The following is a 23,264-nucleotide window of genomic DNA, read 5'->3' on the forward strand; positions in this document are numbered from 1 at the left end:
CTTCAATGGGAGAAACAGGGTTAAGGGCACTTACTCCATCTTACCTAGAACTGGAACCCCAGTATTCTCTTTCAGATTTGATAATAATTACCATTTCTACACACCATGCTAAATACCTCACATCACTTCTTTTGCATTTTAACAATCTGGCTAATGGATGGTCTCCTTTTAAAGGAAAAATATTCTTTCATGGGCTCCTAGAGTTAATAAGCTATTTTTATCATTTTGCTCCATAAATATGTAGGGACACACAACTAGGTCTCAGATTCTTATGCTTGCAGTGTTTAAGCAACTATAAAACAAAATGAAATTTATAAATTAAATGCAAACAAAAGTACAACACAATTTAAATCAACATCATTTATTTAACGTGACAGATGACGATGTTTGTTGAAACTAAATAGCTGTTCGTACTGTGAATTGTAGTGGATGACTTTGGTGCAGGTTCTTTAGTCACATCACTGTTCCCTCATGCTGAGTGATGACTCAATTCTCCCACGAATTTCTCTATTTAACCACTGCACCACCCTGAAGCTTCCACATGTACAATGTGATGTGACATCATTGGCCCATCTTTAACTCAAAGCAGCATTTACATATTAAGTGTCTCTGCGTCTGTCTCTCTCTGTCTCTCTCTTTCTTTACCAACCTAAAGATTACAATAGTAGTCACTGGTGCCAACACTTGTGCAAATGGCATCGAAAACTTGGACTCTGAGCTTTCCCAGCAGGACTTAATTATGAGGTAGTCAACCAGATAATCTGGAATATGTTAATATTATAATTTTCTGCTTACTATCCAATTGAGAACTACAAAATATAGTTTTAGAAAACTCTTTAGACTCAGAAAATGTATTTGTGGATCCCCATTTGAGAAGCATTGCAATATTACTTAATTTAATCCTTATCTCCACTTCACAATGAGGAAACTGAGGCTTAGAGAAAGAGGTTAAGTAACTTGGCCACAGTCTCATAGCTGACAAATGGCAGGGTCTGGGTACACCGAGAACAGCTAAGTCTGTCTATCTCCAGAGCCTCCACTCGTAACTGACGAAGTTAAGGAAGGCTACTGTTTTCTCCATAAAAGCTCATGCCTTGATCTGTTCTTTCAAAGTGGGCAGAGGCTACCATCTGTGAGACAGAGGAAACACCAAACTGCCTCACACCGTCTCCCTTCACTCCTTGATCTGAGTCCTAAGAAAGACTTGTTTTATTATACCCTCAAGACAAGAAAGAATACAAGGAACATAGAAATGTATTCTTTTTATTACTTTGAATTCTTTTTATGTCCTTGTTCCTGCACAGAAATGCATTCTCCTATAGGTGTGATCAGGGCACATGTTGATGTCCCCTCTGAGGAGCCTCTCTGTCTTCTCAGACACAATTAATCGCTCCCTTTCCTCTTCAACATATAGCTCTCTGCTCACAGGCCAAGTGTATACACTGTATACATTGTATTATGCTTGTCTTTCCTCCCCCAAACTTTGAGCACCCTGGGGATGCTTGAGCACCTTTGAGCACTTTGACTCATCTTCCTCATGTTTGTAGCGTTGGAAGAGCACCAACACAGTTCAATATGTGCTTGCTGAGTTGAATTATGTCATGAGCTCATATATTAATTGGCCATCTGTTAAGCGAAAACTGATCTCGTGGCTTCCTCCCTGAACGTTTTCCTCCCTTAGTTTTCTCCATCACAGAAGAGGACACTGCATCCACGCTACTTTAAGCTTCCATCGTCTCTTGCCTGAACAACACCAATTGCCTCTAACTGGTCTCCCCACATCCACTCCAGTCCATGGGGATCTCTGACTACCAAGTTTCCCTCTGTCATTTCTCCTTCTCTATGTGTATCTGTTTCATTCTCCTCGTTCTTCAGTCTGGCGTTCCTTTCTCCTTCTCCTCACACCATGTATTACATTGCTGTGTAACAAATTACCCCAAACCTTAATGACCTAAAACATCATTTATTATAGCACAGTTTCAGGTCAGGCATCTTGGTGCATCTTAGCTGGGCCTTCGTCTTCTCATAGGATACAATCAAAGACGTCAGCCAGAGCTGTGGTCACCTCAAGGCTCAACTGGGAAAGGATAGTTTTCTAAGCTCAGCACGTGGTTGTCGGCAGGATTCAGTTCCTGGGCAGGTGTTGGACCACAATTCCTTGCTAGCTCTTGGTGGGAAGCCATCCTTAGCTCCTGGCCATGTGTGCTGCCCCATAGGGCAGCTCCCAATATGTGGCAGTTTGCTTTATCAGAGCAAGCAAGTGTGAAGAGCCAGAGCGAAAGGGAGCAAAATGGAAATCACAGCTTTTTATAACCTAATCTCAGAAGTGACATCACTTTTTCCATATTCTATTTGTTAGAAGCAAGTCACTAGTTCCAGCCCACAGTCAAGGGTGGTGGTGGTGGATTATATATGGGCATGAATACCAGGAGGTGTAGACCAATGGGAGCCATTTTAGGAGTAGCTGACCACAGACCAGATCACAGTCCGGGAAACACCACTGTCCCTCTGTTCTCACATTTATACATACATGTGCCGCTTCATGGAGTGATTCGGTTCTTTCTCATGGCCCCAGTTCTATATTTCTCACGGAAAGGTCTCTGATGGACTAGCTTAAGTCATGTGCTCACTCTTGGTTCAATCAACTGTGGCCAGGGTAGTTTAAGTTGAACAAAGTTGGTGACTGGGAGTCCACTACTGTCATGTGGACTGAGGGTGGGGGAGAAAAAAGGAGTCTGGTGGTTCAGCTGTGGACAAACAACAAGTATCCACTGTAGATGTCCCGGCCTCTAGGGTCTGTAATCATTCTTCCTGCTTTCCCCAACTCCCTAGCTTAAATGGCATCTAAATAAGAGAAGACCTTGAATTATATTGGACTCTCGGGGACACGGTGTTACCAGCCCTCTCAAGTAGGTTCCCAACAAGGGTCCTTCTGCTTGGTGTCGTTCAAGCCGATAGAATGAGACCGAGTTCAGTTCGGAAGCAAAGGAAAGCTTTATTCTTTCTGTTCTCTAGAGCACAAGCTCTCCCCCTTCCCTGCAGACCATGAGCGGGGCTGCTGCATAGGGATTTCCGCAGCGGGGAGAGGGGCGGAGTTCTCGCCGGTGGGCACAGCTGTGCTGCCTGTAGCTCCAGATCACGGCGTCGGGCTCAGCGTCTCTGCACACGGCCTGCAGCCACCATCTTGAATTGCAGTATCGTGTGCGGCGCTTCTGCACACAGTCCTCCTGAGCTGAGGTGTCGGGGCAGGCATTTCTCACGGGGAACTCTGGTCTGAAACGCCGGATTGGAGGTCTCTGCACGCCGCACCTTATAAGCAAGTGAAACTACACTAAGCACCAAGGAGAAAAAAAGGTGAGACTTTATTTTATTACCCAGATTCTATTTTTATTTCCCGTGAATTGTTAACGGGCTTTGCCGGTGACAACAGATCATTCTGGAAGGTTCTCAGAAAGAGAAATCAAGACCACTGTCTTTTTTTTTTTGCGGTACGTGGGCCTCTCACTGTTGTGGCCTCTCCCGTCGCGGAGCACAGGCTCCGGACGCGCAGGCCCAGCAGCCATGGCTCACGGGCCCAGCCGCTCTGTGGCATGTGGGATCCTCCCGGACCGGGGCACGAACCTGTGTCTCCTGCATCGGCAGGCGGACTCTCAACCACTGTGCCACCAGGGAAACCCAAGACCACTGTCTTTAAGTTGCAATATAAGCTCCTGGCTTTGGAGAAGTTGGCATGTCCCCACTGGGCTGGGGTCTCTCGGGTCAGAGGAGTGAAGAAAGGAAGGCAGGACAGATTCAGAGAAGTGCATCTTTTTGAAATATCTTAGGTGGAATCCTTTCTCCTTTCTGGTGTGTTAGGCCCATAGGAATGTGTCTTGTCCCAGGAGCCTGATCCTTCACAAGCTAAGTAACAGCTGTATTGATTTTAAGATTCTTGAGCAAAGTCTGTATTAAGCTGGGGCACTTAGAATGCTTTGTCCCTGGCCCTGTTCTTCCCACACATAATGTTTCTACTCAGTTGTGGTGATCATATCCCAGATGGGAGTCCTTGAAAATGCCTTTCGGAGGGTCTCTGAACCTACCTCTTGGGCATAGATAGATTGCGGGCTAGCAAACTGCAGACTTGCCCCGTCTCTCCTGTGCCAGTGTTGTGCTCTGTTGTCTCTTACCCCAGACACTGTGGCTGTGATGAGGTGCAGGGTGGGCTTTCTGTACTCAACAGCTGACCATTGTATGGACAACCTCCTCAGGGTGGGTCTAGAGATAATTTGTTTCTTTCTTTATTTTTTTTTTTTGCGGTATGCGGGCCTCTCACTGTTGTGGCCTCTCCCGTTGCGGAGCACAGGCTCCGGATGCGCAGGCTCAGCGGCCATGGCTCACGGGCCCAGCCGCTCCGCAGCATATGGGATCCTCCCAGACCGGGGCACGAACCCGTATCCCCTGCATCGGCAGGCGGACTCTCAACCACTGCGCCACCAGGGAGGCCCCCTTTTTTTTTTTTTTTTAATGATGACAATGGCTCTTTTTTAAAAAAAATTAATTATTTTTGGCTGCGTTGGGTCTTGGTTGCTGGGCGCAGGCTTTCTCTAGTTGTGGTGAGTGGGGGCTACTCTTCGTTGCAGTGTGCGGGCTTCTCATTGCGGTGGCTTCTCTTGCTGCGGAGCACAGGCTCTAGGTGTGTGGGCTTCAGTAGTTGCAGAACGCGTGCTCAGTAGTTGTGGCATGCAGGTCCTAGAGCGGGCAGGCTTCAGTAGTTGTGGCTCACAGGCTCTAGAGTGCAGGCTCAGTAGCTGTGGCACACGGGCTTAGTTGCTCCGCGGCATGTGGGATCTTCCTGGACCAGGGCGCGAACCCGTGTCCTCTGCATTGGCAGGGGGATTCTTAACCACTGTGCCACCAGGGAAGTCCCTATTCCTTTTATTTTTTAAAAATTGAGGTGAAATTTATATAACATACAATTAACCACTTTAAAGTGTACGATTCAGAGTCACTTTGTGCATTCACCATGTTCTTTCTCTGGTTTCAAAACTTTTTCATACCCCTTAAGTAATCATTCCTCATTCCCCACCCCTACCTCCAGCCTCTGGAAACCACTAATCTTCTTTGTGTCTCTATGGATTTGCTTATTCTGGATATTTCATATAAAAGGAATCATACAGTGTCTGGCTTCTGTCACTTTTTTGGAGCATAGTTTTGAGGTTCATCCATGTTATAGCATGTAACAGTACTTCATTTCTTTTCATATCTGGTTTCTTTTAAAATGAAGTATCTGAACTCCCATTTGACACATTGTAACATACCTCTCCCACATTTCTCCTCCTTTTCCTTTAACCTTTCTCTCTTCTTGAGGAGCTGGGGGGAGAGGTACGCTTTTAATCTGGTGAGGAACACAGAAAGATTTGATTGTTGATCTCAATCAAGATTTGTTTTTAAAATATTGGACTGCATGATACAGCAAAATTACCGTCAACACAGTGTTTCTGAAGTCCCTTCACTAGGGACCCTGGAGGAAGAAGTTCTCATTTGATCAGGCAACAACGTTTCTTGAGCACTTACTGTGTGCTGCTAGAGGAAGGAGAGCAGGTTGGCTGGATCACTGGGTGAGGTAAGACACTGGCCCCATCCTCATGGAACATGCATCTCAGACGGATGACAGAGACATCCCCCAAGCATGACAATGCTGTGCAATAAACGCTTCTGTTAGATATTTGTTCAGGGTGTTGGGAAAGCACAGAGTCAGGGTGTTTAATTGGGAAAGGCTTTCAGAAGAGACTGATGTTTGAGCTAAATCCTGAAGCCTTGAAGGAATTTCCCAGAAGGAGCAGGCCAGGAAGGGAACAGCTTATGGAAGGTCCAGATGTTATAGTGAGCCCTGTAGGCTCACACATCATAAAAAACAGGAAACATGCCAACCAGTCCTGATTTCTCTGTACCAAGACCATATAGGGAGACCTGTTCATTGGCTGGTGAGCTTGTTTCCACCAAACGGTCCATGGGATAGGAGTACGGGGTGTATATCCACATGACTGTGAAAACACAGGTTGCTGGTATATTCTACTAGAGGTAGTAGTGTGGCAGTTAAGAGCTGGATTTTGGAGCCAGGTGACCTGAATTTGAATCCTGATTCCATTGCTTATTAGCTGTGTAACCTTGCGGAAAATATGTTAAAATCATGGTGCCTTGGTTTGGTCATCTATAAAATGGAAGGCATAATAGTTTTAAGATTATTATGAGGATTACGTGAGTTAATACAGTGTATGTATAGCATCTGAACAGTGCCTGGCACAGATCAATCCTGTTGATAATGCAAGCTCTGGGCTCAGCTTTTATTGTTCCTCTGGACTGATCACAAAAACCTTTCATTAGGGGCAGGAGCCATAATGGCTACTACAAAAGGCACTGGGTAATTTATATGTCATATCATTTACCACTCTGGTGAGGGAGGCTAAAAAGAGAGAGACCTGACAGATGAGTAATCAGGCTTGGAGAAATCCTCTCCCAAGACCCACAGCTATTAAGGGACAGAGTCAGCATTTGGACCTGGGATTGCCTGATTCCAGAGAACTGCTCTTAACCACTCCTCTATACTGCCTCTCTTGGCTGGAGATTCCAGAACACCAGTGGTGCACATGCCTTGGTGCTGGGGATTGTGTGTTGGAGGTCATTTCAATGCAAATTTGGGTCACTTAAGCATTTATCCCCTTCTCTTACAACTCCAGCAAAAACCTTCCAGTTTGAACACGCCCCACTAATATGCTCCCTGCTCTCTGTGTGTATCAGATTAATTTCATGTTTGTCCCATAAACCAAAATGCAGGGGAGTTTCTTTCTTGGGACAAAATCTAGCTGAGCATAGGGGAGATGTTTTGATTCTGGAGAAGGAGGTGGGGCGTGCCAAGTAGATTCAAACACCCCCTTGGGTTCTAATTATAGTGTAGATGGAAAACTGATCCTCAACCTGTGGTCATGGAACTGGCCTGAGGAGGAGTGGCTTTAGAAGGGACGCCAGAGGTAGTGACCTAACTGAACGTGCACAGCTCTTCTGTGAGGGTTGTGGGAGCATCCTCTGGGGTGGGGATACCAGCACCTTTCAGGACCCTGGGGTTTTCCAGCTATTAGAGGTCTGGGTCAGGGTCTGTGGGCTCCCAAGGGTTAACTCTGCAGGCTATGTGCAACAGAAGTGGCCTGCTCTTTCTGTCTTCATCACGATGGAGAGGTAATTTTTGTTAAGAGCTGTTAGAGTGCCCGAGCCAGGAATTGGCTGGAGAGAGTGGCCATAATCATGTTTCCTGCTTCTGTCAGGACCTTGGATCCTTCAAAACACCAAAGCTTCCTGCTGGAGGCCTCCCCAAGTGGGAGCTATCAGGAAAAGCCCAGAAACATGGCTATGCCCATCCTCCATTGGTCTACAGGGTATGGGCTGAGAAGGCAAAGTTCTTTCGAAATTTGGAGATTGAATTCTGTCCATTTTGTTTTGCTGATTTTGGAATTAGAGGAGGCGGAGGAGTAGGGCATCCATGAAGGAAGTTTCCATATGCTTAGAGACTGTCTACCTTGATGGAGCATGAGCTGCGTGGGCAGTGGGTTCTTTGAGATGCTTGATGTGAGCAGTGAGGGATAAAATGCCTCTGGGCTCTCTGGGGACACAGATATTGTCTTGGGACTCTCCCTGCAGTTAGAAGGGAGAGGATAAAAGCATCCTTTCCTCCCTCTATCTCTCCCTCCCTTCCTCCCTCCTTCATTCCTTGCCATCCTTTCTCATTTTTCCTTCAAGAATTTATTGAGCACCTACTGTGTGCTAAGTTGGCTGATATACCTGTGGAGAAAACACACCAAGGTGTTCTCAGTTTAGCAGTGGAGACAGCCAACAATTACAACATAGAGTGATAATGAGGTCTGTGCAAGGAGCCAGGTGAGCAGAGGAGGGAGCAACCGACTGCTTAGAATGGGACGTGAGGGACAAGGATGAGAGAATTCACCGAGGGCCATGGAGGGGTTCATAAGGGAGCTAGCATTTCAGAGGAACACTGGAAGAGTCTGCCAAGTGGTGAAGTGGGGAAGGGCCCCCAGAAAGAGGAAACAATACAAGAAAAGACTTGGAGTCATTAAAGAAAATCAGATAGGTGTTCACAAAAATAGGGATATGTAGTGTTCCAATAAAATGTATGCATTTGCAACACAAAATAAATGCTATTCTGTTGTAGACCATTGTTAGCAATACATTGGTGTTGGTTGTGGACATTTTGGCTATTTGTGACTTTAAGGAAACCAAAATCAATATTAGTTAACATCTGATAAAATATGTGTTAATGAATTGTGAGTATATTTTATTAGATAACCAAGGGTTTTGGTGTATCTGGAACAGAACATGTCATGAGGGGGACAGAAAGAAGAAATGAAGATACATAGGGCCAACTTAATGCTTAACTTGCTACATGTTTTAAGGTTTTCTCTTTTCTTCTTTTTACTTTTTATAATGGAAAAGTCTCACACATAAAAGTAGAGATGAGTATGAGGGAGTCTTACATATCCATAACCCAGCTTTAATAACCACTGACTTTTTCTATTGATTACTTCTGGATTCTCTTTTAATTGCCGGAGTATCTGAAGCAAATCCAGTACCCATGGATACTTCAGTATAATTTCTTTAAAAGAATATATAAGCTGGGATGAAGTGAGAGAGTGGCATGGACATATATACACTACCAAATGTAAAATAGATAGCTAGTGGGAAGCAGCCACATAGCACAGGGAGATCAGCTCAGTGCTTCGTGACCACCTAGAGGGGTGGGATAGGGAGGGTGGGAGGGAGACGCAAGAGGGAGGAGATATGGGGATATATGTATACGTATAGCTGATTCACTTTGTTATACAGCAGAAACTAACACACCATTGTAAAACAATTATACTCCAATAAAGATGTTAAAAAAAGGAAAGAAATCTGCTTATTCATTGAAAAAATAAATAAATAAAAGAATATATAATCACAAAAGTATACCAGATAGTTCCTTTCAAAAATAAAACTACAATATAATTTGCATGCCCAACAAAATAAGCAAAAATTCCTTACTATCATTTAAAATCTGGTCCATTTTCAATTTTCCCTTGTTTTCTCAAAAATGTCTTTTTACAGTTGGTTTAAGTCAGAATCCAAACAGAGTCCACCTGCAGCATATGGATGATTTGTCTCTTAAGCCTTTCTTACTCTATATTAGCTCTCTACCTATCCACCTCTTGATTAAAAAAAACCTTTTTTAATTAAAAAACTGTTAGGAAACAGTTGTTTGCCCTGTGGTACCCCCCAAAGTTTGGATTTGGCTGATTGTACCTCGTGGTGCCTTTTAGCAAGCTCCCCTAACCCCAGCATTGCCTGTGAACTGGTAGTTGAAGCTAGAGGCTTGACCAGATCCAGGTTCTCTTTCTTTTGGAGGAAGACTTCATGGGTAGTTTTGTGTGTTTCCCGTTGAGTCATTAGTTAGTGAAGTTAGTGAAGTAAACTTTGGTTACTGGTTTCAAGTGATGTCAGACTAATCCATTCATTATAGAGTTTGTATTCAGGTTTTAAAGCAGGAGTGGCAAAGCCAGATTTGTGTGACAAAGATCCCCCTGGTAACTATGTGAAGAATGACCTAATGAAGTGATCTTAGAGGTAGTAAGACCAGTTGAGAGCAATTGCAGTGGTCTTGGTGAAACAGGAAGACTTTTGACTAAGAGGGTGGACGGTGGGGGGGGTCCACATTTGAGAGATATCCAACAGGAAGTGGGTGTCTACTGGGTGTGGAGCTAATCGAGGAGAATACAGTCAATCAGTTAGCCTGTTGTCCTCTTTCCTCTGGATCCATCCTACCTTCGGAGACCTTGTCCATTGCCAAGGCTTTAATACCCTTATATGCAGTTGTAACTCTGGCCTTAAACTTTCAGCCTGAACTTCACACTCTTATATCCAATTGCCTGCTGAACATTTCCACTGGGAGCTTATACTTCCATGTCCAAAACTGTACTCTTGTCTTGTCCCCAGCAACCTGCTTCTCCCCAAGTTTTCCTTATCTTAGTAATGACACTCCTACTTGTTCAGACAAAAACCCTAAGAGGCTCTTTGTTTCTTACCTGTCCTTACACACTACCATCGAGTTCTGTCAGCTTACCGTCAAAACATATCTGAATCTGAACAATTCTCACCAGCTTTGGCCTAAGCCAAAATATAGTCATCTTTCAGCTCACCCTAAGTCTCACTCTATTTGTACACCCATGTTCATCACAGCATTTTTCACAATAGCCAAAAGGTATAAGAAATCCAAGTGTCCATTGATGGAGGAATGGATAAACAAAATGTATATTGTATACATACAACATAATATTATTCAACTTTAAAAAGGAATGAAATTCTGACACATGCTGCAACATAGATGAACCCTAAAGACGTTATGCTAAGTGAAATAAGCCAGTCACAAAAGACAAATACTGTATGATCCCACTTCTGTGCGGTACCTAGAGTAGTTAAATTTATAGAGATAGAAAGTAGAATGTTGGTTGACAGGGGCTGGGGGAGGGGAAATGAGGATTAAGTGTTTAATGGGTACAAAGTGTCAGTTTTGGAAGATGAATAAAGTTCTGGAGCTGGATGATGTAATGGCTGCAGAACAATGTCACTGTTCTTAGCGCCACTGAACCGTACACTTAAAAATGGTTACAACGGGGCTTCCCTGGTGGCGCAGTGGTTGAGTCTGCCTGCTGATGCAGGGGACACGGGTTCGTGCCCTGGTCCGGGAAGATCCCACATGCCGTGGAGCAACTAGGCCCGTGAGCCATGGCTGCTGAGCCTGCGCGTCCGGAGCCTATGCTCCGCAACGGGAGAGGCCACAACAGTGAGAGGCCTGCGTACCGCGAAAAAAAAAAAAAAAAAAAAAGGTTAAAATGGTATATTTTACGTTATGTATAGTCAGTCTCAACTTTTAAAAATGGCATGGAAAAAATTTCCTCAGGCATTTAAGATACATTTTAATATATTTTTTGAGCAAATCAACAATATAGCAAAAAAAAAATTCAGGCATAATAAACGATTGGACTTTTTTTTTTTTGGTTTATTGTATGGAAGTATATCTATTTTCAGACTATTATTCTGTATCTAGACTCTATTTTATATTCAGGATGCATTATAGCTCTGTAGCTCCCATCTTACATCTAAATTATTTTCCCTTCATATGAAGACTGATGACACAATGTGCTTCATGCCTAATTAGTTATCTCATTTTGTATATTTTGAGCACAATCAAACTTAGATTAAACTTTAAAATTATTTAATATTTAACATGTACAATAAAACATATGCATTATACATATAACATATGAATATCTATAATATATGAATATATATGTAAGTTATATAAAAATATCCATTATATTTTAAAATATAAATGTCAGATCTTTTCACTCTCTCATCAAAAAGACTTCAAAGACTTCCCTTCTTTGTCCTTCCCATGGCCCTCAAGTGCTATAGAACCCTACCTGGTCTGTCTTTCCAACCTCATCTTTTACTACCTTTGTCTTAGCTCATTTTGTTCTGGTGTCCTTGGCCTTCTTGTCTGGACTCCAATTCCAAGTTTGGACGTGCCTCAGGGCCTTTGTATTTGGCATTCCCTCTGCTTGGAAAACTTTCTTTCCAGATATCTGCATGTCTCATGCCCTCGCTTCAATCTGATCCTGACCATTCTGTCTAAAACAGACCCTCCGCTTCACCACTCATGATGGGCTGCCTCCTGTCCTGCTTCACTTTCTTGTTAGTACTACTTTCTGCATAAGGTTTCATCACATACTTATCCTTCATCTATCCTTGTCTTTCACCTATTTGTTCACTGCAGTATCCCCAGCTCCTGACACATTGTTGATGCTCAATCAATGTTTGTTCAATGCATGAACTCTACAAATGCTCATTGAGTCCCTACTGTGTGCCAGACACCATGGATTTAGTTCTGTCATCTGTGTGGAAGATGATACTGTTGAGTGACACAAGGTTTTGAGATTGGGAGGACTGGGGACAGTTAGGTTACCTTAGGACTAACAGGTTGAAATGGAGAAAGGCAGCTGTAGCCCTGGTATGGAATTCAAGGCATCTGAGAGATTGGCAGGAATGCATAATAGAACATACAGAATTCTACCCTGGGACTCACTATCGGTCCATCCAATCTGGCATTCTGTCTCTGATGGGGACAAAGGGGACACCGAGGGAAGAATAGTCATGATGGTCCATAGTATCAACAGTAAGGTCCATCCTAGACAGAGCCTTAGATGATGTGGCTTCAGGAATTATGAAGACATGTCCGCTCCCCAAACCACAGGCTTCTCGAGCTCCCTGTTGGAAATTCCCTTAGAGGGATGTTGTCACTTGGCCACTAGAGACAAGCTAAAAAAGCAAGCACTCCCATGAGAAGGCCCCTCCACTTCAAGCCTGTCCACAGATATGTGTAGCTGACTCATATTGGAACTTTCCAGAAGACAGGTTTTGGGAGTTGGGTAGAGAGAGAATCTGAGGTCTGGGGCAAAGAGCAAAGGAAGTAGGAAGATGAATATATACTGAACGTTCCTAACTTCTCACTTCTAAGTCATTGTCCTCAAATTTCCTAGATAAAAACTGCTCTTACATTTGTCTAGTGCTTCATAGTTCATAAAATATTGCATTGAAAAATCAGGTGCTCCTAAATTTGAATTCCAACTACCACTTATAACCTGTGTGCCCTTTGGAAAATTTAGGTAACCTCTACAAATGTCCTAATTTGTAAACTGCAGGTAATAATATATTTATCATGGGGTTAAATGAGATAAGGTATGTAAGGTACTTAGCCCATTGCAGCACATGCACATACACATTAAACATTAGTTTCCTTCCCTGTTTCTTTTACTTTACTTCATTTGAGCCTTACATCATCTCTGGGAGGTAGGTTTGGCAAGAACTGTTATCATCCAATTTTACAAACGGAAAAGTGAGACCAGGGAGATTTATTCTGACTTTCCTAAAGCCATAGAGCTTTCAAATAAGAGAGTTGGGATTTGAATTCATGTCTTGGTCCCCATATTGTCTCCACACACCATGTTGCCACTAACTCCTTTCTGGTCATGCTGTATTGATATTGTCACATGGTGCTGACACTGGGGAAAACAGGGTGTAAACATTTACCACATGGTGTGTTCTATGGGCCAGGAGGACCCTGCTGCCTTTGCTTTTGTTATAATATACTTTTGAACACATGTAGAAGCAAAATGTCTGAAAACCAGAATAGATTTACATGTTATCAAAGATATTCTGATCAAATTACATAATCTCTAATTGCATAACCTTTGTTGCTCTATTTCAAGCACGTCATAATGCCTTTCATTTCACTTTTTTCCCTCCATGATTAGACACAGACTTGGCTGGCTGGAGGATGCTGGGTGGCCAATCAAGGCTAATAATTCACCTTTGCCTCCATTGTCCAAAGTTTATGAGAATTTTACCTTCTTACTAGTATCAGCTCTTTCCCCATTTCCTTTCCCAGTTATTAAAACAAAATAATGGCAAATTCAAGATGACATTTAGATAGTTGCCAGCTAAACATGGCCATACAGACAAGGGTAGTGATCTTGCTGACCCTAATTGTTGAAGAGGCAGAATCCTTATGCTGTAGCTCCACAGAGTCTGCTAATGTCCAAAGCCTAGAAGGGGCCATGGGTGACTGGTGTGTAAGGCACTGAAGACTGTGCTGATGTTGCCCTTCAGAAAGTATGACTTGGTTGTCAGCTGCCTCTATTGGTCCTAAACTTGTGTCTGACCAGGAGGTGGCGCCCTTTCCCTGCCCAGTCGGTAGTAGTTGGTCATTACTGTGGGGAGGGAAAGACACAAGCTTTGTCGTTTGGACTGCCATTTCAGAGGCTCTGAGATGCAGTGGCCCCTGTGTCCCTCTTCTAAACGGACAGCCGTTCCCTTGAAGCAGGATACTGTATGGGGCTTCTCTTCTGCAGCTGCGGAGTCACCTCTCTGCCCAGGGTATGGCCCCCTTCCCTCTTCCCTTTAGAGGTGCCAGTGTCGCCTCATTTCTTTGGGTTCTCTCCTCTTAGAATGAGCAGTGGGTTCCCCGAGAATGATCAGAACAGAGGATTGTAAAGGGTAGAATGGGAATGGAAGAGAGGACAGGGCGGCTGAGGGGCTGCTTTTTGCAGTGGTTTCTTCTCTCTCTCCCTATGATGATCAGCCCTTCTGCTCTTATTTTTGGAGTAACAAATTTGTCCTGCATTCTGCACACAGAGCCTAGTCCCCAGTCAGGCTTGTTACCTGGGCTGTTGTTTTCCCTAAGTCCTTTCTTTTGTTTTAGATGGATTGTAGGGAATCTAAGATCTGAACTGGGAAGGAAGGAGAAAGGGATCGAGAAATGAAAATCAGAGAAGAAATCAGGGGGAAAGAGACAGACATCAGAGGGAAAAAAACAAAGAGAGAGACAGAGACACATATACAAGAGTGGGGACATTGATTTGGAGGCAGAAGAATGGATTTGCATCCCAGCTTATCTACTTCAAGCTCTGTGAAGTTGGGAAAGTCACTTGATTGCTCTGAGCCTCAGTTTTCTCATCTGAAAATGGGAATAAGTGCACTTCCTCTGCACCACTGTGATGAGGATTGTACAGAATGCATGGAGGAGGTCCATTTGTAAGTGATAAAGCTCTACTTAAAATGGATGATACCTGATGTCAACCAGACCTTAAGAGAGAGGGTGTGGTCCTGGCCCACGCTGAACCAGGTGCGGGGCATAGGTATTCATAGGAGCCCAGGGAGGAAACCTTAGCCCCCTGTCCCCGAATTTTAGTTTCTCAGAGGACTTCGTAAGAGGGGAAGATTGCTTGCTTCCAGCTCCTGGGCAGAGAAGCCTCCTTGCCCAGGATGGCACTGGTCTCTCTATGTGTGTATAAATACTTCTAGACTACTCGTGCCCAGAATTACTACTCATAGCTAATACTGAGTTTACAGTATGCCAGGTGCTTTTCTAAGTACACTACGTGGATTAACATTTAATCCCCACAACTGCCTTATGAAGTAGGTACTATAGTTAGCCTCATTTTAGATGGGGAAACTGAAGCACAGATGAAAGAAAATTGCCATAAGTTGCACAGGAAGTTGCAGAGGGGATTAAAACCCAGGCCATCTGGTGCCAAGTCCTCATCCTAACCACTCTGCTACACTGCCTCTCCAGTTAGGTTCCTGTCCCTCACGCTCTCATCTGTCAGTGAGCGGGAGATTGCCTCAGAGGAGAATTTAGCTGGCATGTGCATGCCCTGTCATTCTAGGGGCGCACTCTGGGGACTTGTCCCCGCACTCAGGGTATTGGGGGGTTTCTTAGCTTGCAGTGCCTCTCTATGGGGCCAAATGTGCTGTAATTCTTTTTCTTGCAGTGAGCTGTCAATTTCAGCACTTCAAGAGACAGATGAGGAAAAGAACATCACATGCCCTTTGTTCCTGATCAAAGGCAGCACCCAGACATTGTCTAGACACTGACAGCCACCCTGCTTCCAGCCTTGTTTCTAGAGTTGACTGAAAGGTTCTGGACTTCAGAGCTGGGTTTGGTTATGCAGTGGCTGGGAACAGACAGCAGGGTTTGCAGTGAAGTTGTCCCCACGAAATGAAGGGTCATCCACGATTTTAGTTACTTTCCTTAGGGCAGAAATTGTGGGCCCAGAGTGAAATCCAATGATAACTTCATTTTGCCTTGTTTCTTATCAGGAAGTGATATGGATGTGACCAGGTGAGCAAGATTCCAAACAAAGAGGCATCAATTACAGGCTTTGCAGATATTCTCTCATTTTGCTGCTGTGCAGATGAACTTGAAACCCAGGGCCTGAAAACAAAGCTCAGGTCTACTGGTCTCATTTTTTTTTCCCTCAGAGAAGGGAAAATCTCCACAGGGGCCCTGCAACCAGAGATCTAAGTCTCCTTTTATAGGGTATTTTCCTGAGGGTTTCTTCTAACACATTCACTGCCCTGGTTTTTTTTATTTCATTGAGTAGTTTTAAAAAGAAGGTGCTGGGTTGCTCTACTGTCTTTGTTGTATCGAGTTTGGGAACATCTGACTGTAACTTTACGTTCGTACAATGATCTGTTGTGATTTGCAGTTATGTCAAATTTGCTTTCCCTCAGAGCTTTGTGGACATCATTCTGCTGTCTTCTGGTATTGAGTGTTGCTGTGAGAAGTCTGAAACCAGTCTGATATTTTCCTTCTTGCTTATTCTGTTTATTCTTTCTTATCTCTGAGGTCTAATAATTCAACTAGGGTGTGTCTTCTTGGTATCTATCATGACTTATTTATTTTGATTATTATTTTCTTTGATGTTCATTAACTTAAGTAGGCTATATATCATGATGCCTATTATTCTGGAATAATTATTCTTGATCTGTATGATGTATCATTTTGAATTGCTGATTCTTCCTTCATTTCAATGAAATTTTCCTGAATTATATTTCAGAATATTTCTTGATTTCTATTTTTTAAAACGTAGGGGTACCAATTATTCTTACCTTTGACAAGCTTTGTCCTCTGCACCTGTAATTCCTTATCTAATTGCTTTAATCTGTTTTCTCCTCATTCACTGTGATTACATCAGGTCTTCCCCCAAACCTGTTAATTCTGTATTTCAGCTGTGTCTATTTCACTTCATTCAGCTATTTCTAATTTATTTATTAGATTTGTAATAAATGTACCTTGGTTCGCAGTTTGTTTCCTTAGCTCTGTGAAATCCCTTGTAGTTTCATTTTATTGTTCTATCATCTCCTATTTATGGATTTTATATGTTTAAAGTTCTATAAAAGAAAACTCTCATGGAGAACCTAGTTCTGTTCCTTGGATTACTGTTTTTTTCTTGACTGTTAGATTGGATTTATCGTGTTTCTTTTTCCTGTTCTCTCTCTCCCTAGAAAGATGGTAAGCCCCAGGGGTCCTTCCTGCCCCTGCAGAGGCCCCATGGTGGGATGGAGGGGTTTCTAGTCACTGGAATTTTCCCACAGCTTTTCCTAGATCTACATACTTATTCTCTCAGTTCACATCTCCTCAAATTGTACAGTATTTGTGAGAGTTCTCAGGAATCTTTGGACTCAATGACTTTCCTATGTTCTACTCTTGTCAAAAATGATGTGAACAGTCATTCTGATCGCACCAGAATATTCTGTTTCTTTTCTTGGTTACCATTTTGGAATTCTGTAGTATAAGGTTTTACTGCTTTTCTTCATTGGTTGCTGCTCATGACTTCTTGCTGGTTTGTTTCACTTTTTTTGCTTTATTTCATTGAGTACTTACAGAAAGGGATTCTGTGTTCTTGCTCTACTCAGGTGATTCTACCTAGAAGTCTGCACTATTTCTATAATCAGAGAAAATGCTAAAAGACTATTAAAATAAAGCAAAGAGATCTCAGTTCTCTCTAGAGTTTTGACCAACTGTTCTAGTATGCTTTTGAGTATATTAATATCTGCCTGTATGAACAAGTTTAATATGACCACCGTTTTTAGCTTGACTGCTTGTTTGAACACAGATTGGGACAAAAATATAGAGAGCAAAGTTGTACCACATTTTCTCTCATTACATGAGCTTCACCTTTACAGACAATTCTGAACTTGACCTCACAGAGGACTTCAAACAATGTTTAGATTTACTTATTTGATTTTGCTTTTCATTATATTGATCCTAGCTAACATTTCTCATGGTGTAGAAACTTTGGAGATTTTCTTTCCAAGTTTGCTTTTTGTTTTGAATGTTGCTGCAAGAGAGAGGGTTACATGCAATCATCGCCCAGGGGTTTCTCACACAAGGAATATCGAAGTTTAGATTCATTTCATATTGTGTTTCCACAACAATAAAACCCACACGATGAACCTATATAATGAACCCATATGATGAACCTAAGTAAATCTTTTTTTAAAAAATAAATTTACTTATTTTTTTTACCTATTTTTTGGTGCATTGGATCTTTGTTGCTACACGTGGGCTTTTTCTAGTTGCGGTGAGTGGGGGCTACTCTTTGTTGCGGTGCGTGGGCTTCTCATTGCGGTGGCTTCTCTTGTTGTGGAGCATGGGCTCTAGGTGTGTGGGCTTCAGTAGTTGCAGCATGCAGGCTCAGTAGTTGTGGCTCACGGGCTTTAGAGCGCAGGCTCAGTAGTTGTGGTGCACGGGCTTAGTTGCTTCGCAGCATGTGGGATCTTCCCTGACCAGGGCTCAAACCCATGTCCCCTGCATTGGCAGGTGGATTCTTAATCACTGCGCCACCAGGGGTAGCCCCGTACCTAAGTAATTCTTACACTCTTAAGACTGACTGCTGGTTATGATTTACTGTCACTGTCAAGGTCATTAATGTCAGCCTAAAGGACAATAGCACGTCTGTCACCACCTTGGATGATTTTTGGAATGTTCTGAATATTTGACTTTCAAGTTAATGTTTCAAACTTTTGGATTTTTGTCTATCTATCCAAGTTCTGAGTTTCAATTCAAATTTCATAATATTATACTTGGAAGAGATACATACAAAATTCCAAAAGTTTTGGAACTTGATATTATTGAGAAATTTACCCCAACAGTATATGGGGGAGTTAGCTTTGGCTTACTCTGGTAAACAGAAGTAGCTGGCGTGGCTCAGATGGCTTATTTGATTTTAGGCAAGTCCACATTTTACAGATTTATAAATGCTGAGCAGACCAGCAGGCTCGAAAGCTCTTGGGCAGGAGCTGCTGCTGCAGTCTATGGGCTGAGTTTCCTCTTCCTCAGGGAAACTTCAGTTTTGCTAAGGCCTTTCCACTGGTTAGATGAGGCCCAGCTACATTACCATGGATAATCTTTCCTTAAAGTCATCTGATTGTAGATGTTAACGACATCTACAGAATACCCTGAACATCGCACCAAGAGTTTGATTGGATAAGTGGGTACTGTGGCCTAGCCATGCCGACACAGAACTAACCATCAAAACTAGGGAGAGGCATGGACGTGTATACACTACCAAACGTAAGGTAGATAGATAGTGGGAAGCAGCCGCAGAGCACAGGGAGATCAGCTCGGTGCTTTGTGACCGCCTGGAGGGGTGGGATGGGGAGGGTGGGAGGGAGGGAGATGCATGAGGGAAGGGATGTGGGAACAGATGTATATGTATGACTGATTCACTTTGTTATAAAGCAGAAACTAATTAAAAAAATAAATAAATAAACTTTAAAAAAAAAAAAAAAAAAAAAAAAACTAGGGAGAGGGGAGTGGAAAGGGAAACGGCAAAATATATAGCAGAAGTGTTGGTTTGGCACGTTACTCTCTCCAGAATTTAATAGGCTAAAAACATGTTCCTACTCCTTGGCTTTGGCAGACGTGACCAACAATGAGAATCACATTTATATAACTCAGCAAGTGAGTTCCTTGGAGAGGCTCCACCGTGAACTGTCCATGTGGAGGTGCACTATGGGCACCTCTGGACACCATATCCCCCTGTTGGAGATTCATAATGTGAATCACCATATTGAAAACCCTGAGAAATCCCATAGCAAAGACACTTGTTCATCTTTTTAGAAAATCTGGCTTTTCCTAAACTCATTTGAAAATGAAACCTTTTCTTTCTTTTCCATATGTAACATCCATCAACAGAGCATGTTTAGGGAAAGGCTGGCTTAATCTCCTCTCCCTAAAGTAATAGCCCAGTCCACTTGGATACTGCTGAGGTTTCACTGATAACACAAAAAGAACAACTTTTTCAATCATTCGCTGCTAAACATAAACATTTCCTTCTCTCCTGGTGTTCACAAAAAGTACAAGATTGGCTGACACAGGAAAGTGAAGTTTTGCTGCTTCTGTTTTGTGCATAGGACGAAACCTTTTAAGAGATAAACAATTCAAAAGCCTTTTCACCAAATCTTTGAGCAAAATGGTCTCTAGGAAAGTGCTGCTTTGTATATCCTTCGTAAACCACAAGGTACCCTCAGGGGTATCAAAAGCCCGTGGGAAAACGTGCTCTTGCACTCATGTGAGTTGGTGCCCCTGACAGCAGCGAGCAGTGATGCCAGTAATGTAATACAATTGAGCTCATGCAACAACAAATTCCTCAACTAATTCTTGAGTATCTACTCGGGGCTGGGCCACAGTATGTGTGTGTGTGTGTGTGTGTGTGTGTATGCACACAGAAATAAATAAAGAGCTTAAGTTAATGGACTGTTGGGGTAGGATTTGATATAGTAACAGAGACCCTTCAAATAATAGTGCCTTAAACAAGACTAGAGTTTATTTGCCAGGGTCTACCAGGCAGACCATAGCTGGAATGGGTTCCAAGGTGCAAGGGAGCTGGGTTCTGCAATTTCTAAGGCATTTCTCTCATCTTATCATGCAGAATGGCTCAATACCCCATCCTCATTCCAGCTAGGAAGGAGGCAGAAATAGTGCTAAGAAGGGCATACCCTCTCCTTTTAAGGATGCAACTCAGAAGTTTCATACATCACCTACTGTACATCCCATGGGTCACTTAGCCACATATAGCTTCAAGGAGGCAGAGGCTGAGAAACATAATCCTCATTCCAAGCGGCTGCTAACCTGGAAATACCATGGGTCTTAGTATTCTGGAGAATGGGAGAATGGATTTTTGGGTACAAATAACATTTGCTTCCCCAGGGTTATATAAAGTATATAAAGACATTTATTAAGTCCTTGACTTTCCAAAGCAAGGGTGTACCATAGATTTTTTATTACAAGGATTGGACTAAGAGATTTGAATTCTAAGGGCTGAGAACCATAAGGTGAGTATCATTTATACCTATGAGTGGATAAGAACCATCCCAGAACATGAAACATTTAAGGCTGACATTCTTACTTCCAAAATCTCCCAGAGTACTTTTATTTTTAATAGCAACTTAACTTTGCATTATAATTACTTCTGAGTGTAGATGTGTCTGCCTCCCCAATTATACTGTGCTTCTATAGGGCGGGGACTCTGTTCTGCGTCTGACTCATGGTAGGTACTTAGTAAACATTGTCTGAATCCACTGTGGGGAGTTGACACCCACTCCCATTCCCACTTCTGCCTCCATGCTTACCTGAACTCTGACCTTCTCTTGAGAATTAACTGGAAGTGCTGGGGGTAAATTCAAGTAGTAGCTGAGGACTTGGATTCATGGCATCAACTCTGTTCTTGGGATCCCTGGTTGTTGGTTGCTTGCTTAACTGAATCTAACTTCATATGGGGAATATCTGCTCCAGCTTCTGGATACCATCTGTTCTGGCTATCCGTTGCCATGTAACAAACTACCCCAAAACCTAGTGGCATAAAATAATTGCTCACAGACTCTGTCAGGAATTTGAGCAGGGCACAGTAAAGATGGTTTGTTTCTGTTCCACAGTGTTGGGAGACTCAGAAGCTAGGGGTGACTCAACATCTGGGTTTAGAATTATCTGAAGGTTTCCTCACTCTCATGTCTAACAGTTGATGCTGGCTGTTGGCTGGGACCTTTGCTGGGGCTGTTGCCAGAACACCTACACATGGTTTCTCCATGTAGCTTGGGCTTCCTCACAGCATGGTGGCTGGGTTCCAACGGTCAGCTTCCCAAGTGAGAAAGCCAGGTAGAAGTTGTATTGCCTTAGTTCTAACTCAACTTGAAAAGTCATGCAGCATCACTTTCACCATATTTTGTTCTTTGTGGCAATCACAAAGTCCCTTCCTGTATCAAGAGGAGAAAAAATAGATTCTAGTTCTTGATAGGGTGTTGTTGTTGGTGATGGCAAGGTTCTGGGAAGAGCACATGGGATTGGAAATATAGTTGCAGCCATTCTGGAAAATGCACTCTGCCTATTGCAGTCATCCAGAGGACTGAGGAGTGAGGATTCCTGGATTCACTGAGGGCTTCTGGCAGGATAATGCTATCAGCCACATTCCCCTCATTTCACAGGAGCCCAAGAAGAGTCAGGAGCTTTGGCGAGATCCCTGGCATCATTCCCCTTATACCCTGACAAGCAGCATGGGGTGGTGAAAATCTCCCTTGACCGTGAGTTAAAAGGCCTGTGATCTGATTGTCATGTGATTTGGATAGGCGACTTGATCCATTTAAGTCACAGTTTACCCTACCTGACAGGTGAGAAGTTGTTCAGAAGTAGATCAGTTTTTCTTTTTTTTCGGTACGCGGGCCTCTCACTGTTGTGGCCTCCCCCGTTGCGGAGCACAGGCTCCGGATGCGCAGGCTCAGCGGCCATGGCTCACGGGCCCAGCCGCTCCACGGCATGTGGGATCTTCCCAGACCGGGGCACGAACCCACGTCCCCCGCATCAGCAGGTGGACTCTCAACCACTGCGCCACTAGGGAAGCCCAGATCAGTTTTTTTAATCCTTTATATTAGGAGATTCTTTTCTTCTTAAATTTGTATTATTTTCAAACAAAAGTTCAGGTGAAACCCAATATAGGAACTGGATAAATGTCATTGAAAGGGGGGTGTTATACATGCCCACTTGCCCCCTTCCCCATGGGGATTCTCCATGGAATCTCAGTGCTCCTCAGAGCACATTTGGAAAATCCTTGAGCCATGATTCTGGTCACGATGTGTGGGGTTTTTTCCCACACTAATTAATTCTTCAAAACCAGCTGAGTGTCTTACAATTTAACTCAGTTCTGACACTATCTACCTGGAGGTAGCATCAGACTCCACAGGTTAAGGGCTCAGCCCCACAGGACTGCCCTCCGCTTCAGATGCCGGTTGCAAGCCTGGGTTGTTACTTGTGCTTCTTCTGTCCAACTGGCTATAAATCAGAGGTTCTCATGACCCCCTCCTTGCGTTCAATTAATTTGCTAGAGCTGCTCACAGAACTCAGGAAACTAGTTTACTCACTAGATTACCAGTTTATTACAAAGAATAGTAAAGAATACGAATCAACATCCAGATGAAGAGCTGCATAAGATGAGGTTCTGAACAAAGGATCTTCTGTCCTCATGAGGATTGGGGTCCAGCTCAGTGGTGCACGGAAGGGTTCTGGTACCCCAACTTGGAAACACTCTGAACCCCATCCTTTTGGGTTTTTAGTACAGGTTTCGTTACATAGGAATGATTGATTAAATCACTGGCCATCGACAACTGACTCAACCTCCAGCCCCTTTCCCCGCCCTAGAATCCAGTGGGTGGGACTGAAAGTTCCAACCCTCTCTTCACATGGCTGTTCTCCTGGCAGCCAGCCCCCACCCTTAGGTGCTTTCCAAAAGTCACCTCACATTAACATATACTCAGGTATGGTTGAAAGGGGTTTGTTATGAACACGGAGA

The sequence above is a fragment of the Mesoplodon bidens genome (genome assembly GCF_964165515.1).
Source record: "Mesoplodon bidens genome assembly, chromosome: 3".
NCBI lineage: Eukaryota > Metazoa > Chordata > Mammalia > Artiodactyla > Ziphiidae > Mesoplodon > Mesoplodon bidens.